The sequence below is a fragment of the Mirounga angustirostris genome, unplaced genomic scaffold, assembly GCF_029215605.1.
Source record: "Mirounga angustirostris isolate CCGP_5_RB_7025 unplaced genomic scaffold, mMirAng1.0.hap1 SCAF_4, whole genome shotgun sequence".
Lineage (NCBI taxonomy): Eukaryota > Metazoa > Chordata > Mammalia > Carnivora > Phocidae > Mirounga > Mirounga angustirostris.
Genome location: NW_026991712.1, coordinates 68,052,389 through 68,062,872, shown reverse-complemented (window position 1 = coordinate 68,062,872; position 10,484 = coordinate 68,052,389). Strand labels below are relative to the sequence as shown.

The following is a 10,484-nucleotide window of genomic DNA, read 5'->3' as shown; positions in this document are numbered from 1 at the left end:
CGCGGCGGTCGCAGGGCGGGAGCGGCCGGTTCTGGGGACGCAGTCGCGCGTCTTGCCTCATCGCTCGGCCCTCACTCTGCCCGCCCGCGAGCCCGCGACCGCTGCTTCTGCCCGGTGGCCCGTGAGGAGAAGACCGGAAACTTCTGGGTGGGCCTGGGGTGGGCGGAATCTTCCCTTTCGACTGTGCCGTGGAGGTGACCTTCAGTCACCGTAGCGGAGCACAGGCTCTCGGAGGGGAACCCCTGCGTCCCGGCCTGACCGGATCTTGTAACCAGGCAGCAAGCGGGGCCCCTGAGAGATTCGAGAAGTCGCCTGAGAACTTTGCGCCCACGGCAGCTCCCGCCTGAAAGGCCGGACCGTGTCCTTAAGAATGCTGACAGCCAAGCTGGGCATTCCAGCGTTCCGTGGAAGGACAGACAGTGACTTCAGAGGTAATTTCTACATCCTGCTAGTTTTCAGGGTCGAGGCAGCTGGAGGAAACGAAGGGAAGAGGGAAGGACGATGGATGTGCCCGCGTTCCCGGGCGCGCGGCCTCGCCTCCGAAGTGGCTCAAGGAGGGGCCCGCCCCTGGCATCCCCTGCAGAGGGGCACGTCCCCTTTCCTGTTAGCCTCGACCACAGACTTGCCTGTCCTACACACAGGGGCAGAAATGATACTTTGGTTCCTGGGCGTTAGAACTGTTTTGAGGGTTCTGTTTAAAAATTTTAGAAAAGCTTTAGAATCACTGGGCGTATTTTGGTGGGAAGGTCGATAAAAGACAGAAGCCTTTTTCCTTCTGTGTGGAAACCTAGCTGTATAGATAGGGCTTGGACTAGGTGGAAGTGCCCACCTACAAGGGCCAAATTAGATTAAGAATAAAATTCTTTGACAAATATCAGAAGTCTGTTCAATCAGTGCTAATTAGTGAGGATGCAAAGGTGAATTGGACAATGTGTTTTTTAGAAGAAGTTTATAATTTAGGAAGGAGAAAAGACAGGAAGAGAACATGACTTATGGAGAGAGCAAGAATAGAGTTTTCGTATTCAAGAAGAGTGACTGCAATAAGTAGTCTGGTTTGACAAGAAAATAATGCTACTGTGGAAGGGCGTGGTGAGAGAGAAGCCCAAAGGATGTGATTAAAGATACTAGGAAAGGCCTTAAGTACTCAGCTGGTTCTGAGCATAATTGAACAGAGGAAGAGCCTTGGTAAATATGAATTTGTGGTGTTGGAGCAGGTATCTATCTGCAGACAAAAAATCATTACCTGCCATTTTACACAAAAATAAACTCCGTTTAAATAAAGATGTAAGGGCGCCTGGGTGGCTCAGTTGGTTAAGCGACTGCCTTCGGCTCAGGTCACGATCCTGGAGTCCTGGAATCGAGCCCCGCATCGGGCTCCCTGCTCGGCAGGGAGTCTGCTTCTCCCTCTGACCCTCCTCCCTCTCATGCTCTCTGTCTCTCATTCTCTCTGTCTCAAATAAATAAATAAAATCTTTGGGCGCCTGGGTGGCTCAGTTGGTTAAGCGACTGCCTTCGGCTCAGGTCATGATCCTGGAGTCCCTGGATCGAGTCCCGCATCGGGCTCCCTGCTCGGCGGGGAGTCTGCTTCTCCCTCTGACCCTCGTCCCTCTCGTGCTCTCTCTCATTCTCTCTCTCGCAAATAAATAAAATCTTTAAAATAAATAAATAAATAAATAAATAAATAAATAAATAAATAAAATAAAATAAAGATGTAAATGTGAAAAACAAAATATACTCCAATAAGAAAATATAGTAGTACATGTTCATGACACTGGGGGTCAGAAGGATTTTATAAAACATTGTATAAAAAGATACAGATGTTAATGGAGAAAAATAATAGATTTGACAGTGCTGTAGCTTTGAAACATCTGTATAACTTTAAGAAAATTAAAGATAAGGCACAAACTTGGAAAATATGTTTACAAAATATAGAATTTAAAAGTTTATTTCTAAAATATACAAAGGACTCAATAAAGGACAACATCCAAAAAGAAAACTAGGGAAAGAATATGAAAAGACAAACCAAACCTTCAATAGCCATCAGGGCAATGTAAATTAAGATAATACGTCACATCCATCAGATTGACAAAAATGTAAACCTTGAAAATAATAAAGTGTGTAGAAAATGAGAATTCTTTAACACTGCTAGTAGAATTGTAAATTATTACAACCATTATTGAAAGCAGTTAGAGAATATCTGGTAAAGGTGAAGATGCACATATTCTGGGGGCACCTGGGTGGCTCAGTCGGTTAAGCGGCTGCCTTCAGCTCGGGTCATGATCTTGGGGTCCTAGAATTGAGCCCCGAGCCCTGTGTCTGGCTCCCTACTCACCTGAGGGCCTGCTTCTCCCTCTCCCTCTGCCGCTTTCTCTCCCCTACCCCCCGCCCCGCTCCTGCTCTCTCTCTCAAATAAATAAATAAAATCTTTTAAAAAATGCACATATTCTATAAACCAGCACTTTTCAGACATACTACATATATACCCTAGAGAAATGCTTGGATGTGTGAATAAAGAAATAGACATAAGTATGTTCTTTGTTAACATTTTTTTGATAATAGTGAAATATTAAATGCAATGTAAATGATGTGTAAGAGAATGGGTAATAAATTGAAGAATTAGTAGACTATTAGAAAGCATGAAAATGAATGAATTGGAGCTGCTTATGAACAAAGATAAATTTGTATTAATAAGAGATAACAGGGTCTAGAGGATAATGTCAACCACCTGAACCAAAAACTCTCCACACATTTTCAAAAAAACATTATGTACAAGCAGTGCAAATATAATTACGTGTGATTCAAGCCTTTAGCAATATCAGGAGACAGAGGATACCACAAACATTCAGTTATCAGAAAATTGATAGTACCAAATTTTAAAAAGCATCCTCCACTGCTGCAAGACATCTAGACGCTGAGAGTGGGAGAGGCAGGGCTTCAGAGAATCTTTGAAAAAGAAAAAAGGGAGTGGATGATTAAACAAAGCATAGGCAAAATCAAACCTTGAAAGAAAATGTCAAATGTTAAGTGCCAACATACCAAACATAGCCTGGGTCTTGGTAAGTTATAGCAAGAAGGAACTTGAAAGTAAGAGACCAGAAGTGGAAGCTTCAGAAAGCATTACTTTTGAAGAAGAATCAGCTACACTGACAAGTGGGTAGTGTCCCTTAAAGACATGGCAATGGAGGGAAAGAAAGAAGGGGAAAAATTAAGGATTCCACAGAAACAGAAGAAATAAGTCATGCCAGCCACCCTACCTCACCCCTACATACATAAAACTGCCACCACAAAAACATTATCTCTTAAAGGAATTATACTTCACTATACTGACACAATAAAATACTTTTCAAGTAGAAAATTGTCCACAAAAGGCTTATTAAAAAAAAAAAAAATCAGACCAACACAATGCAAAACTATTCTGAGGTGAAACAAAAAAGATAAGTTGTAACATTTCACCTAAAGAAAATTTTCCCTCAAAACAACAAAGCTGTAAGACCAAGCTCCAAACTAAAGTATTCTCAAACAAGCATTAGATAAATGTGTATATGTGTATGTAGCAAGTCTAGTTCACAACCTGAGAAAAGAAGTGGACAAAAACAGGAAGGAATGCCTCAAGAGTTGATCTAATCAGGAAAAATTTGAAGGAAAAGACAAAACCATCTCACAAGTGAAGAATAAATTACCACTGTCTGTCTAAGGCAGAAAAGATTCAAGTAGAATTTTAATAAACATCGGTGAAGAAAAGGAGGAAACAACCAACGGAATGAAAAAGTAAAACAGTTCTGAGAAAAAGTGCTTAAAATGGAAGGCAAAGAAGGTTCAACATATGTATTATTGGAGTCCTGGAAGAAGAAGAAAACAAAGCAATGGAACAAAAGCATTATTTATCACTATAATCCAAGAGACTTTCTGTAAGTAAGAGAAAAATGGTAAAATCAACCTGAAATGACCAACTCTGAGACTTATCCTAGTAAAACCATTGGACATTAGGGAAAAAGGAGAAATTATGAAGGCCACTAAGCAAAATAACCAGTTTACTTATGTGGGTAAGAATATTAGGATGACCTCACACTTTTCAAGAGCAGCATAAAAGTCAAGGCAATAATGGAGCATCATTTTAAGAAAACTCAACATAAATTCTTAAGATTTCTGTATGCAGCTGAAGTATGAGGACTATAGAAACACATAACTGTTCTCACACACCTTTCCTGGAAAACAATCTAGAAGATGAATTTCATCTAAAGAGAAGATGACTTGGAAAATATATCAAAATAACTGATGGTGAGCATTTAATATATTTCATTATAGTACTAATACTAAAATAAGAGTAGGGACATGGGTCAAAGAGTAGAATATAAACATCTATTCTGCCCAGTAGGAAGAGTGCAAGTTAAAAAATGAGAGGAAAGGAGAGAGAGGAAGGGAAAACTAAAATAAAATCACCTTGTATAGGTATTTGTGGGAGTCAAAACGTGCCATTTAAAACTCACCAACCGAACAGAAAAAGTTAAGAATAAGAACAAAGGGCATGATAAAAGTTGTATAATTAATTATACCTATGCACGTAGATATAAGGTAATGGATCCTAGCTGGAAAAGAGAAAGCAGTGGAGTTTTTTGTAGTTACATAGGCTGGCAAAAAAAAAAAAAAAATTGGAAAATATAAAGTACATGGTTAGATTTTCCCTTGGGACATGTGCTGAATTCTGGGATGGTACCAGAAACTGAGGAAGGCTGAATAGGAAGGGCAAAATGAAACATTCACTTGTCTTGCAGAGCTTTGGAAACAAAGTTCCATTAGAGGGAGAAAGCCTTCAGCAAACCCACAATAGATGCTTCAGGGCATTTACCATATTTTTAACCTGCAAAAGATGGGTACTAAGTTTAAAATCTGCCAAAGGTAGAATTTTCAAGGCTGAGAAAAAAAAGAGTATGCAGAGTATCAATCAAAAGCCCAAGAGGACCAGGGCACTTGGGTGGCTCAGTCGGTTGAGGATTCACTATTGATTTTGGCTCAGATCCTGATCTCAAGGTCCTGAGACAGAGCCCCGCATTGGGCTCCATGCTGAGTGTGGAGCCTGCTTAGGATTCTCTCTCTCCCTCTCCCTCTACCCCTCCCTCCGCTCTCATGCGCTCACTCTCTCTCTCAAAAATTAATTAATAAGCCCAAGAGGAACAATCGTGAAGAATGGGGATGAACCAGAGATAGACTGAATCTTACTAAATTAGCAACCCAGTATAAGACCTGATTGGATTGACTAGCCTTTCACTCTATCTGACAAAAGGAAGGAAGAATCATTGCTAATGGAAGATACTATCCGGAGCCTCTACAGTTAAATGCAATGTCCAACATACAATAAAATATTTTTTAAAATGTGAAGCAGAAATAAGTAATAGTAATATAAAAAGAAAAGTAAAATCAAAGACCCATAGATGATCCTGATATTGCAATTAGAAGACAAGGCTTTTATTTTAAATAAAATGATTAATTTTAAATAAAATGGAGAAAAATATGGGCAAAATGGATGAGAAGTTTTCAGCAGAGAATTGGAATCTATAAAAAAGAATTTTAAATTCTCTTTATTTTGCCTAAAGAATGTCTCCTTGTTTTATTTTGTTTTAAGGATTTTATTTATTTATTTGACATAAAGAGAGCTCACAAGCAGGGAGAGTGGGAGAGGGAGAAGCAGGCTCCCCTCTGAGCAGGGAGCCCGACACAGGGCTCCATCCCAGGACTCCAGGATCACGACCTGAGCCGAAGGCAGACACCTAACCAACTGAGGTACCCAGGTGCCCCTCCTTGTTTTGTATAACAATTTTAACTGCAAGACATAACATCATCAGAGGGTCCTGTTTTATTAGTATGTGTGTTCCTAAGACTGTAAGCACTGTAAGTTATCTAACAAAAACAGCTAAACAAAAGCCTTAGTAACTTTAATACAGTATAATGCAAAGCAAAAATCAAAAGTGAGCACCTAGAGTAAAACACATTGAATTTTTCTTCAAAATCAGGGAGATAGCAAAACAGAAATCACCACTGGAATGGCAAAGAATAAAACAGACCACTAGAGCTAACATACAAACAAAACACAAGCAAAACTGATACCTGTCCTTCCCACTGTACTGGCATGTATGTATTTATTTCCCCCCCCCCCCCACTGTATTTGTATTTAGATGTGGTAAGTAAAATCTCCAAAATGACCCTTTTCCTTAAGGACCATTTGAAACAATAAAGTTTATTATTAGTAACATGTTTTTCTTAAATATTTATAATAGCATTATCCCATCTAACTGGGCCTAGGATATATTTTTTTCCACCTTCAAAAGGGACAAACCTTTGTTCACTTCTAAGTATAGATGTATTAGGTAACTGGATATTCTACCCTAATTTTACATCAACTATTTACAAAATATAATTCACGTCTGAATTTCTCAAGCCAGTTTTTACTTAATAGTGAGAGCAGGTTCTTGCCACTGGCCGCTTTTACATTCTTTATTGCCTCTAGAGAAAATCACCACCAACAATATTTGACTACACATATTTGTGGGCCACTTGTTAGAAGTACCACTGTCACTAAAGCAGAGTCCTAGGTGCTGCTCATCTAAATGCTATAACATATAGGTCTCCAGTCATCAACTTCCTGCAGATCACTCATGACTTAGTCTATCAGCAGAAGGGTGTCTGGCTGCTCCCTGGAATTTGCCTAGCCTTTTCTAAACTACCCTGTTTTAACACTTCCCCTCCTCTGCTCTGGTCTTCATACACCTTGACATCCAGAAGTGTAGTGGTAGTATGGAAAGAAATACTCCAGCATTCATCCTTGGATAGGACTGGGAAGTAGCAAAAAGCAGTCTCATTACAACTGCACTGGTCTCTTTAGTCCGAAGAGTGTTTGAAGAGATCTCAGATGGCTCATCTCTTCAAAGGGGAGAGCAATCCCCTTAGTGAAGCCCCACTAAGGAACTCAACAGGCCACTAGAGGAGAAAGAGGAGGAGGGGATACCTGGATAAAGTTAGGAGTATTATCAGTGTGACAGACATCCAGAAGTTGAATCAAGTCACTCCTTAGGCATATATTTACTTTTAGTGAAACCAGGAAGTTCAGTAGAACAGGATATACATCTCTGGGGGCAGGCAATGGCTCATTAATCACAAAAGGAAGGGCTTTTCTCTAGTGTCTTCCTAGGTAGGGCTCTACTTACTGAAAACAGGACCCAAAGACTTAGAACCACCAACCAGAGGAACAACTATAGCCTTCTTCAGCTAAATCTTGTTCTAGCTAGGTCTTGGTTTACAGGAGGGTAGAGGGAAGCTCATAGGAACAAACCTCAAGAGTTTTCTTTTATGATCCTACTGGGAAGGAGAAATAAACCATCCTAGAGCTTAGTAAGATGAGAGCATCAGAGTGACCAGGATTTGGCTACAGAGTCTCTACTCTCTCTCTCTTATGGATGTGTATAGGAATGTTTGAAACCAAGTGTTTGTTAACTAAGGTAAAGAAGAGGCGTTTCTTTGCAAGTCCTTTGACTCATTATGACATCCTCTAGATGGCAGGAAATTAACGTAGCTTGCCCAGAACCCAGTGGGAATACATGTATGAGAACAAACGGTTTAAAACTGGTTGAAAAAGGAAAAACTGCATTAATTTTAACTAAAAAATATATGTTTAATACAAAAATTTTTTAAAGGTTTAAAATGAGCTAACCCCACCCACACACATTTTTTTTTTAAAGATTTTATTTATTTGATAGAGAATAAGAGCGAGAGCATGAGAGGGGGAGGGCCAGAGGGAGAAGCAGACTCCCCACTGAGCAGGGAGCCCAACGTGGGACTCAATCCTGATTTCCAGGATCATGACCTGAGCCAAAGGTAGTTGCTCAACCAACTGAGCCACCCAGGCGCCCCACATATTTTTTTTAAAACATGAGGCAAGGGGTTTATGGCTGGCTCAGTTGGTAGAATGTGCGACTCTAGATTTTGGGGTGTGTTTGAGCCCCATATTTGGTGTAGAGATTATGTAAAAATAAAGTCTTTTTTAAAAAGCAAAAAAAAAAAAAAAGTGTAAGACTAGAATTAAAACTTCAAAAATGAGGTGAAGAGTTGTCACCAATCCATCCCACCCTATTTCTGTACTTTCTAAGATAGGTGGATTCTGGAAGAGATCTTTTGTTTTGCTAAGGGAGAGGGATGGTTATGGATTTAGAGAAACCCCAAAGGAGCCCAAAAATGGGACATAATGAGGGATGAGGGAGAAAAAGAGGAGATAAGGAAGAGGGAGGAAAGGGGAGGGGAGGGGAGGGGAAGGGAGAGAGGAGAGAGGCAACAAACAAAAGAGAAAGACTGTTCAAAGGTACATTGTGGTTTTTCTGTGTGATCTGTAATTTTGCCCTTTTTACCATTTCTATGTGGAATCTTTACTAGAAGTCTACCTTATTTATTAATGTTTTATCATCTGTATTGTGTGTCTGTGCCAGATGTGAATTTTATCTCAACACAGCAACTGGATGAGGGCTGAGTCAGCTAAAGGAGGCCCAGTTACATTTCTGTATCTATATAAAGCATTCATGTACGAAAGGGCTTAGTGAAGCTGAGATAAAATGGTAGCTCACAACCTTCCCCAGAAATCCACCATTGATTCCAAACAGACCACTTCCTAACTATCAGAGAATATTTGGGTGGCTTCCATCAGAGACAAAAACTGGACAAGCAAAGAGGTTTATTTTATTCTGACTATTGCAATTTGGAGTGTACCTCAGATCTGAATATTAGAGTGTCTCAGTGGTGGCTTTGCCTTAGATTTTTGTGGAAAGGAGTGAACACATGGCATTTTGGAGGTTTACAGTGGGGGTTGTTTTACAAGCAGGAATCTCAGATACCTGAACAGGAAATATTTTCCTCTGTAGTTAACAAGTTTCAGGAGGACCAAGAGTTCTGATCTTAGCTAATTAATCATGACAAATAGTTTTAATCTTAGCTAATCAATAATGAGACAAAGAGTGGGAAGCTGGAGGGTCTGTGTCTGGCTTTGTCAGCAGGTTTGGGCAAAAGAGAAAGGTCTGTGTTTGTTGGCTTTGTCAAATATAGTTTGTCTCAAAACAATCTTAGAGATTAATTTGTGTGGAATTTTGGTCAAAGTTCGGTAAAATAGTCCACAAAGTCAGTATTTCTTCTTGACACTGTTCTTGGAGAAACAGCCAAACCACCTGTTGTGCTCTGACAGTGGTCTAGAACTGAGAAGTGTTCTGGAGAAAAGCATTTAATCAAGGGGATACATACAAGAATAAGCAGAAAAAATATTAGAGATTTTGTTAAGGAATAAAAACAAGACTTGAGACCAGTCTAGTGGATTCCAGAAAATTAGTATGGTAAAGTCCTTTGACAGTGGGGTCAGGACTGTGATGGCAATGGGGTACAATTCTCCATTAGCAACTTGAATGTTCTTTTTTTTTTTTTTTTTAAGATTTTATTTATTTATTTGACAGAGAGAAACACAGCGAGAGAGGGAACACAAGCAGGGGGAGTGTGAGAGGGAGAAGCAGGCTTCCTGCCGAGCAGGGAGCCCTATGCAGGGCTCGATCCCAGGACCCTGGGATCATGACCTGAGCCTAAGGCAGATGCTTAATGACCGAGCTACCCAGGTGCCCCTAGCAACTTGAAATGTTCTTATTTATGATGTAGAGGTCAGAGAAATTTTGGGGAATACATATGCAGCAGTCACTTCCAAACAGCACATGTCTCCCCTCTGGGTGCCAAGATCAGACTGAGTGCCAGTCAGTTGTGGAGCACTGTGTGTTGAGTCTTTTGAAATTCTTGGCCAAGAAATTCAATGTTCTTTATCACATTGTTTGCAGTGATGGTTATCTCCTGTAGTAGGGCACGCAAGATATGAGAGTTTTTCTTTTTAAGATTTTATTTATTTGTTTGAGAAAGAGAGAGAGAGTGAATGAACAGGGGGATGGGCAGAGGGAGAGGGAGAAGCAGACTCCCCACTGAGCAGGGAGCCCAAGGCACCTGAGCCAGAGGCAGATGTTTAACCAACGGAGCCACACAGGCACCCAAGATGTGAGAGTTTTGACTCAATTCTTGAGTAGCCCATAGTGGAGATGCTCCAGGCAAAAAGATGGCTCAGATGTGGTCAGATGCAGCATCCAAGTCCTCAAGATCTCCTACCAAGCTCTTGGCTTCCCTTTCAAGGGTGTCGTCAGGTCCAGCAGAGAAAGGAAGAATATGATAACATTTTGATGTCAGCCTTCACATTTTAAGGAAACATAGTTACTGGTAGACTGTCCAGATCAATGATAGTCATTGAAGAGGACAAAGAGGAATTTAAATACTTTAAGGAAGTAGTTGGGCTACCTATCTGGTAAGGACTCACAAGACTGGCTAGGTAATATGAGTCTGCCCAATGCTAGGAGATATCAATAGGTCTGATCCCAAAGATGAAATTGGTGTCTTTTGGAATAACCAAAGAAAATGGGCAATTTTTT

The 10,484-nt window shown here is 40.5% G+C and overlaps 1 protein-coding gene and 1 long non-coding RNA gene across 3 annotated transcripts in view; one reads left to right on the top strand and one right to left on the bottom strand.

Moving 5' to 3' along the window:
- The first annotated feature begins 108 nt into the window (after positions 1–108).
- Positions 109–10,484, top strand: part of LOC135364106 (uncharacterized) — a 37,288-nt gene continuing 26,912 nt past the window's right edge. The window contains exon 1 of the long non-coding RNA XR_010410685.1: positions 109–431. This is a non-coding gene — a long non-coding RNA (uncharacterized LOC135364106). The remainder of the gene's footprint in view (positions 432–10,484) is intronic.
- The window catches only part of TTPA (alpha tocopherol transfer protein), a 32,543-nt gene continuing 24,556 nt past the window's right edge, over positions 2,498–10,484 (bottom strand). Inside the window, exon 6 of one of the 2 annotated variants that reach the window (XR_006794347.3) lies at positions 2,498–2,943. The gene's annotated coding sequence lies outside the window, so the exon portion shown is untranslated. Of the gene's footprint in view, positions 2,944–8,559; positions 10,184–10,484 lie in introns of those variants that run through there. The other variant, XR_006794346.3, reaches the window with a different exon arrangement.